Source organism: Cebus imitator, unplaced genomic scaffold (assembly GCF_001604975.1).
Source record: "Cebus imitator isolate Cc_AM_T3 unplaced genomic scaffold, Cebus_imitator-1.0 Scaffold302, whole genome shotgun sequence".
Taxonomy (NCBI): domain Eukaryota; kingdom Metazoa; phylum Chordata; class Mammalia; order Primates; family Cebidae; genus Cebus; species Cebus imitator.
In genome coordinates, this window is record NW_016107617.1 from 1,982,301 (window position 1) to 1,990,502 (window position 8,202).

Here is an 8,202-nt window from a genome sequence, read left to right on the forward strand (position 1 = left end):
TATTGGTGTTTAGAAATGTTACTGGCTTTAGTATGTTGATTTTTGTACTCTGCAACTTTATTGATTTCACTTGTCAGCACTAAGTTTTTTGTTGGAGTCTAGGTTTTTCTTTATATAAGATTACTTTCTCCACAAAGAGGGGACAATGTGACTTCCTCTTTTCTAATTTGCATTTCTTTTTTTCTTTTTTCTTGCCAGATTCCTCTGGCTAGGACTCCTAGTACTACGTTGAATAGGAATGGTAGAAATGAGAATCCTTGTTTGTTTCAGTTATTAGAGGAAAGGCTTTTAGATTTTCTCCATTCAGTATGCTGTTAGCTGTGGGCCTGTCATATAAAACTTCTTATTAGAGTCTTACTACTCTTTCAGTTGTAATCCGCCATTTTTTTATTTTGTTTTGTTTTGTTGAGATGGAGTATTGCTCTGTCGCTCAGGCTGGAGTGCAGTGGTACGATCTCAGCTTAGTGCAACCTCCCGCCTGCTAGGATCAAGCAATTCACTTGCCTCAGCCTCCCAAGTAGCTGGAATTACAGGCATGCACCACCACGTCTGGCTAACTTTAGTATTTTTAGTAAAGAAAAGGTTTCACCATGTTGGCCAGGATGGTTTCAAACTCCTGACCTCAAGTGATCTGCATGCTTCAGCCTCCCAAAGTGCTGGGATTACAGGTGTGAGCCACCATGCCTGGCTACTGTTATAATGCTAGGAATAACATAAGTTATCACAGTTGTTAGTAGCATATGATTACTAGGAGTAGACTGTTATTAACTAGTAATAACAAATGGCTTATTGATGTGTTGATAGCAAGGTGCCTGGGATGGGGGGGATCAGTCTTTACTAATGCTTTTTCAGATATCAGGGTGATAGTTTGCCTTAATACCTCAATTCTCTGATGGATCTAAGAAAAGTAATTGATTTTCAGTTTGTTCAGCTTTTCATTTGTACGGATGGTACAGATTACCTCAAAGCAGTTTATAAGAGAAACCTGAAAATACAAGTCTCAGCCGATTTTATTTTCATTCTTGCTTCTCAGATAAGGAAACTGAGCAACAGAGGTCTTCAAGCACGTCCACAATTACACGCATACTAAGTAAAACAGTGATATTCAATCCTATGTAGTCTTATACAAGAGATCACTTTTTAGTAAAAGGCAAAAGATTTATACGATTTGAAGAGAAACCAGAGTATGAGATCACTTTTTAAATCGCTGTATAAATTTCTTTTCTTATAAAAGGGATGTGTTGTGTTTTATGCTGGATTGTGGTATTTTTATCATGATTATATTGAAAACTACATTTCCTGGAATTAACTTTGCTAGGTATGATCCAAGTTAGAAATAGCCAAAAGTGAAGTTGCATAAGATAATGTTACCCTCTTAAGATTGTCATTGGTTAGAGGCTATAGGAGACAAATGAAGAATTATAGGCAGTTTCCAGTATGTCTTCCCTTTCCCTCACTCTGCATGTAGCTCCCCTTCCTATAGACTTCACCAGCCTTTTTAATGGAACCCTTCCAAAGGCTAGATATGCACAGCTTCCAAATTTTCCTGCAAGCTCTGATTTATTCAGATGCTTCAAGGCTGGATAGTGATTTATCTCTGATCCTTCAACTCCTGCATTTGGACTTTTGATTCTCTAATTTCTCCCACAATAATGCAAAGTTGACTTTCTATAATGAATTCCTTACTCCATTATACTCATAGTAGTTTTGTTTTTCTGATTGAAATGTGACCACTTCATGTGTTGGTACAAAAAATCAGTTAAGTTTTGCAAACAAAACTTAAAGCTGGGAACTTGGAATTATCTATTTAATTTGACTAAATATTTACAGGCATGAAGCACGTCATCACTAGTGGAAAAGGAAACACTGGTAGCCCATAGCATAAAATGACAAAATAATTTCTCATATCATCATCTATAATCAAGTTATTTTAATAAGCAAGGTACTTATTATCATAGACTATTGTAGTAAAGATTACAATTATAATGGGACTGGTTTTATATGTCTAAGTGTTTCACAGGACCTAGAGAAATGAAATAATGTGCTGAGAAATTTAAATACCCAGTTTAGGGATCAGATAAGGGAAAAAAAGAACATCTGTGCTTTCTCTTTTGAGAGACAAACTAAAATGTAATTCTGTAGATGGCTAAATTATAGTACACCTTGAGTCCGTAACTTCATAGGCTCTCTACTGTCAGGACAATGAGCAGGAAGGAGGGGAATTCTGAAAATTGGGATGAAGATAATGAGCAGATTCTGATGAAACTGAGGACTTTGGACTCCTAAACTCAACCAACCTTCTTTGCCAGCAGAAGTATCACTTGTATCCCTGTCTGAAGAGGTAAATCTCACTTTACCTGAAGAATGTTTTTCCATGAGTTTGTTGCACTGTGGGGGATAACTGAACATGTTTATATTTTACTCCCTCTTCCCACATACTACCTCTCATTGAACCTACACCTATAATTATATCCAAGTCCTAGAAGTTCCTAGGGGATCAGTAGTTGTGACCCTTAAGGAAGTGCTATATGTTTCAAAGGAATTGCAAGATGTTACCAATTTGTAGCAACATAAACATGGAGAGTATTATTTGGAATGACATCTAAGGATGTTGGATCGGGGTGAAAGGAATAAAATGTTTCATTGGACTAAGTGTTTTAATATCCTTAAACTAAAATGAGATTTTGTATTCCTGTGATGTTTCACCTTGAGTGGCTGGGAATGGGCTCTGTCTGTAATGAGGTTCAAGGTGCTTATACTGAAATAAACTGAAATGCCAGAACTTCTTAACTATAAAAGGATTTACAGTACTTGAAATGCTCAAGTGGATTTATTGGGCAAGACTTTCTCACCAGTCCTCTACTCATGTCTCTCAAGAGCGTCTGGAGATGTGTCTTGCACCCAGGAGTTGAGATTTACATAGATGAGGGGAATACAGCATCCTGTAGTGGTTATTCCTTGTAGTCCAGAAATGGCAGTGGGAACTGCTGCCATGATTTCTACAGAAATACAAGGTTTCTGAGTCCACGTAGCAACACAGCTGCCAAGACTAAGTGGTCATGTTTACCATAGTGGACAATGGAGTCGATACCTTCATCAGAGTGGTTTGACCCACAGAGATCTGTGGTATTGGCTAAGTGAACAATGATGGCCCTAGGACTGAAATAGGTGAGTAAGTGCTCAACCTATGCTGAATCAGCAAAATTCCCAGGTAAGACACTTACTTGGCAGTCAGGATTATCTTTGCATTTAGGCTCCTTCATGTTCAAATCAACATGTCAGCCCACAGGTTCATCAAATGCTTTACTGGTTTCGTCTGTATCTATCAAAGACTTTCCTTCTCTCACAGGTTTCCTCTTCTCTCACATGTGTCCCCATAATCTACAGGTACCAAAGCTTCTCTCTGCCCTTACTCACTTAAGAATATCTTGTTCCTCATTTTCCCTGTCCAGTACCTATGCAAAAATCTTCCATGTTCTTCACATGTACACCAAAACCTAAAATGCATATAAAATAAATAAATGGGAAAAAAAGAATATCTTGTTCCTAAATTAACAGATAATTGTAAAATATGTATGAAAATAAAAAGCATCAAAAAGATTTTAAAAAGGACAAAGCTAACATGATCTGTGATGATATTCAGGATTTCTGACTATGTTGCTATTTCCAAAGGCCAGCAGATATTTTTCTGCCATGATTTAAAACTTATCTTGCCATCAGGGACACTGGGGTATATAATCTTCAGGAAAGCAATATCAGTGAAAAGTCAAACTTTACAGTTTTTCAGAGTCCACCTGCCACACTCGCATCACTTCAGTAAAGCCATTTTTTAATTGTGCTTACTCATGATTTCCCGAGCCGTCCTACTTTAAGGTATAGCCATGTACATTCTCATTTGGTTTTATATTTCATTGTTGTAAAGAATTTCTCTAGTTTTAGTGGTGAATTTGTTGGATCAGAGATTTATACAAACCCATCAGAATCACATTAAACCATTTCCATTATTTGTCACGACAATCATTTCCCGTAAAAATGTAGACTGTGTTCTACACCTCTGTCATCCTCAGCAGCACAGAGTAACCCAAACTCTAACTTTATAACCATCAACTTCAATGACAACAGAGGTTATTTTCTTACACATCTGCACATAGAAGTATAAAAGATACTGGTAAAAATTGCCCTAATTTAAAATTATTTGGTTTGACAATAAAAGAGAAAGCTAGATTGTAGACATATGGAATGAATGTTGGTGAATTTATGTTCACATCTGTAGAAACATATTGATGCTATTATATTTTGATTATAATTGTGCTTTACATTTGTCATGACAAAAGTGATGCAAATGTCTAATAAACTCTATGATTTATAGTGCTCATGGAAAAATAGAATTGAAAAAATTACCTTAAAAATAAAAATTTGTTTTGTGTTTGAATCGTAATAAGAATTATGACTGTGGCACTGTCCTCTGACAAAGCTTTGAGGACTCTAACAGGTATTTAAATCACTCAATAAATAAGATAATAAGCATCAAATTTAAGATCAATAAGAATCACTGAAATTAATCATTTATACTTTATTTTTACTACCCTTATTTTGCATATTTATGTCTCAACGTAACAATTTAAACCTGAACAAAGTGATAGACAAATAATTCGAGTCAGAGTTTCAAGAAAGTCTGTATATCTAATCAACTTAGGTAATTAGTAAATGAAAAATAATTAACATTAGTTGTTGGGTGTTATGAAAACCAAAGAGTAAACGAGTTCAATTTACAGCTGGGCATCAAGGAAACTACCCAAATTAGAATACAAATTCAGCTTAAATTACAGAAGATTGTGATCAGAGAAGCATGATTCTGGGCAAATCTCTCATTAAGACTCAGTTTCATAACTGTAAGAGAGGATGGTGGGCATGAGACTAGATGTATCCTTATTAGTGAGGACCCTGAGTTGCAAGCAAAATAATAAATGAGACTTTCACTACCTGAGCTACAAGAGGGAGGTAATTACTTCTTGAACAGAAATAGTCAAGAGTTCAGCTACTTCCAAACCCATCTGACTCCAGAGTTTTGTATAATTTCATGCAGAATCTGCTCCATCCCTCTGTCATGGTTTCTAGACCCTCCAAATATTATCCTATTGTCTTCTCAATTCTAATAAAAATTCTGCTTCCAACTGGTCCCAAAAAAGACAGGAGATTGTTTGCCATTGAGTATCTTTTGAGTCATGAGCTTATATCTGCACCAGTTTCAGAAGCCACGGAGGCCAAATATTCTAATGACCTTTACTCTTTAAATCCCTGGAGATGGATAGGACAAGGAATTGCTCACACATTGACCAGGAGTCATGAGGAGAGAGAAAAAGGGGTACTCTTCATCTGCACAAGGCATTGCCCTAAAGGCTAAAACAGCTACAGTCCACTGCTATCTTAAATAAATCTTCCAGGTTTTACATCCGACACTTTATTATCTTTATTCGGAAGCCCCTGTTTCCCTTCCCAGCAGTTGAGGACTTAGGAAAAGAGCAAATGGCACTACCAGAATGACTTTTATGTAGTATCGGCCTTCCTTGGATCACCATGTATAATGTCACATATTTAGTAGGTCAGGTATCTTCCAAGGAATATACCACGCAGCATTACATGGGTCATCCAAATCCTTAGGTAATTACTCCCTCTTTTTAGTGAAGTACCAAGAATTTCAGAATCTCAACCCATAAACTTAACACCAGTTTCATTCCACAACACAGTTTAATAAAACATATTTTTTCTATGCATGCTAAATAATTCACAATACACCTAAAAAAGTAGAGAAGCATCTAGGAGAGCAGTGCTTGGGAAGATATATTAGGCTTCAATTTACTAAATTTATTATGAACAGATGATCTACTCCCATTATTTGAAGACTGGCATTCTTGAGGGTGCAATTTTTACTATTCCTGTTAGTTCTTATTTTACCCCAATGGGATTAATGAAGAGAAAGGAAGGAGGCAATTGTGTCTTTGGAGAGGATGCTTGGCTCTGTCTGATGATATTTTTGGCTACCATAACTAGAGGAGAAACTGCTACTGGCATCTAGTGGGCAGAAGCCATGGATGCTGTTAAACATCCTACAGTTTACACACAACAAGGAATTATCCCCACACAACAAGGAATTATCCCACCCCAAATGTCAAAAGTGCCAAAATTCAAAGATCGTGCTTACCTTTTTCTTTCAACTTTTGAGATACTTGTCTCATCATTCCTATTTATTTTTTCTTTTACTCAGCAATAATTACCAATCCCATCAATGGAAAAATATTTCATGGTACTGATCAGAGACTCAGAAGAGAGTGTGTGAGCCCTTACCAAAATAACTAAAGAGTCCTTTTATTTTAAAACACTGGTACGTGGAAAGAAATAGTCCAGATTTCCGAGATATACGAGAGGTTGTGATGCCCAGAAATTAACATGGAATTAAAGGGATACTATATTAATTGGAAAACTCCATCAGCTCTTGGATAATGTATAATGGATCATTTTCTCTCTACATGGGATGTAAGTTGCTAATGGGGAGGTGCTTACACAGAGGACTTGGATGGGACAACTAAATACTTTTTAAATTATTAATTCACAAAATTCCTCATCTCCCAGTATTTCAGACAGATTATGGTCAGGATATGCAGGTTACTCCTCTGTGATTTTAAGAGCTGCACATCTGCCACTTCAGATTAACTCTATCATTGACTTTCTCCTTTTGAAGAAATATAAAGAAGACGTATTCATTGAGAAGAAAAAATGTTTTAATAATTTATGTTTCAATACCTAAAAATGAAAAGGATAGTTCCAAGGAAATTTTAACTACCTTTATAGGCCCCAGTGTCCACATGGCTCGCCACATAGTTTTGGTAGTGGTTCTCCACATTTTTCCATCAGCATTCTTTCTACCTAGCCCCTCAAGCGAAACCTTTGTGTTCACTGAGAACATTTTTGTAAGAAGTTGTATTTTAAAAAAATTAAAATTTTGAATTTTTTTGCATTTTTTTTTTTTTTACGGAAACACTTTACCACTATTGCATAGCGGTGAAGCACTGAATGGACTTCTGATGGTTGAGAGAGTATATTAACTCAACTTATTTCTTTTTTCCCTTCAATAGTTTTTGTTCTTTTGCAAATACTTTAAATGCATTAGTTTCTTAGGTATTTTATGAGTGATTAATGTTTAATTCTTAACATAAATGTAATATACAGCTACACTCTACAGTGGAGAAAAGATTACCTTTAGAAGGCATTGAGTACAAAATTTAGGTTGATAATATGTCATATACAGTAGTGTTTTTCCAGATACAAAAACATAATTACAGTACAAGTTTGCTTTGACTAACTTCACTTAACCAGAACTCCCAGAAAGCCAAGGTTTATCCTCCTCAGGAATTTTAGCAATAAGGGAAAAGCATGCCTCCCTGTAAGATATCTATTTGATAGTTCAAAACTTGATGTAATTACTTAGAATTATGTTTATTTTAGGTATCTTAGAAGCTACCAGTTAGCCAAAATCAGGTGGAAAAGGCATATGAACCTTTTTATAAATCAAATGCAAAAAACTTAAAGGATTAAAACAAAATTACAAACTGATTATTTTATTAGGATATTATTACAGTCCTAGAGGCCAGAAGTTTCTCGATACAGAGGGTGGAAGTCTTAATAATCTCAATATCCAATGCAGAGTAAAATAAATACCATATCTGAATCCCAATTACAGTCTGAGCAAATCCTGTGACACCAGGATTATAAGGACCTATCTCACCCTCTGCAAGCTGAGGTGTCCAACGTAGCCCTTGCTCATACGACACTCTGACAGTATTGCAGTTATGCTGCTGAGAATCTTGATGTGTTAGACTTAAGAATACTATCTAGTGCTCGCTTCGGCAGCACATATACTAAAATTGGAACGATACAGAGAAGATTAGCATGGCCCTTGCGCAAGGATGACACGCAAGTTCGTGAAGCATTCCATATTTTGCGCAGTTTGCGAAGATCATTTCAGTATCTGCTAATCTAGCACTAAAGAAAGAGTTTAAGTAAAAATGGGTGACACCCAGTAACGAAATTGTGATTTTCATTACAAAATTTTTTTTTTTAAAAAGAATACTATCTAATAGGCTGAATATTAAAATCCTAATGCAGACTACAAAAATGCAATCAAACTGGGCTGAGTAAATTCTG

At 35.9% G+C, this 8,202-nt stretch overlaps 1 non-coding gene across 1 annotated transcript; it reads left to right on the top strand.

The window, feature by feature from the left end:
- The first annotated feature begins 7,892 nt into the window (after window positions 1-7,892).
- LOC119467542 lies at window positions 7,893-7,999 on the top strand. The gene has a single exon (XR_005196079.1). It is a non-coding gene; the product is annotated as a U6 spliceosomal RNA (small nuclear RNA).
- Window positions 8,000-8,202: the final 203 nt, after the last annotated feature.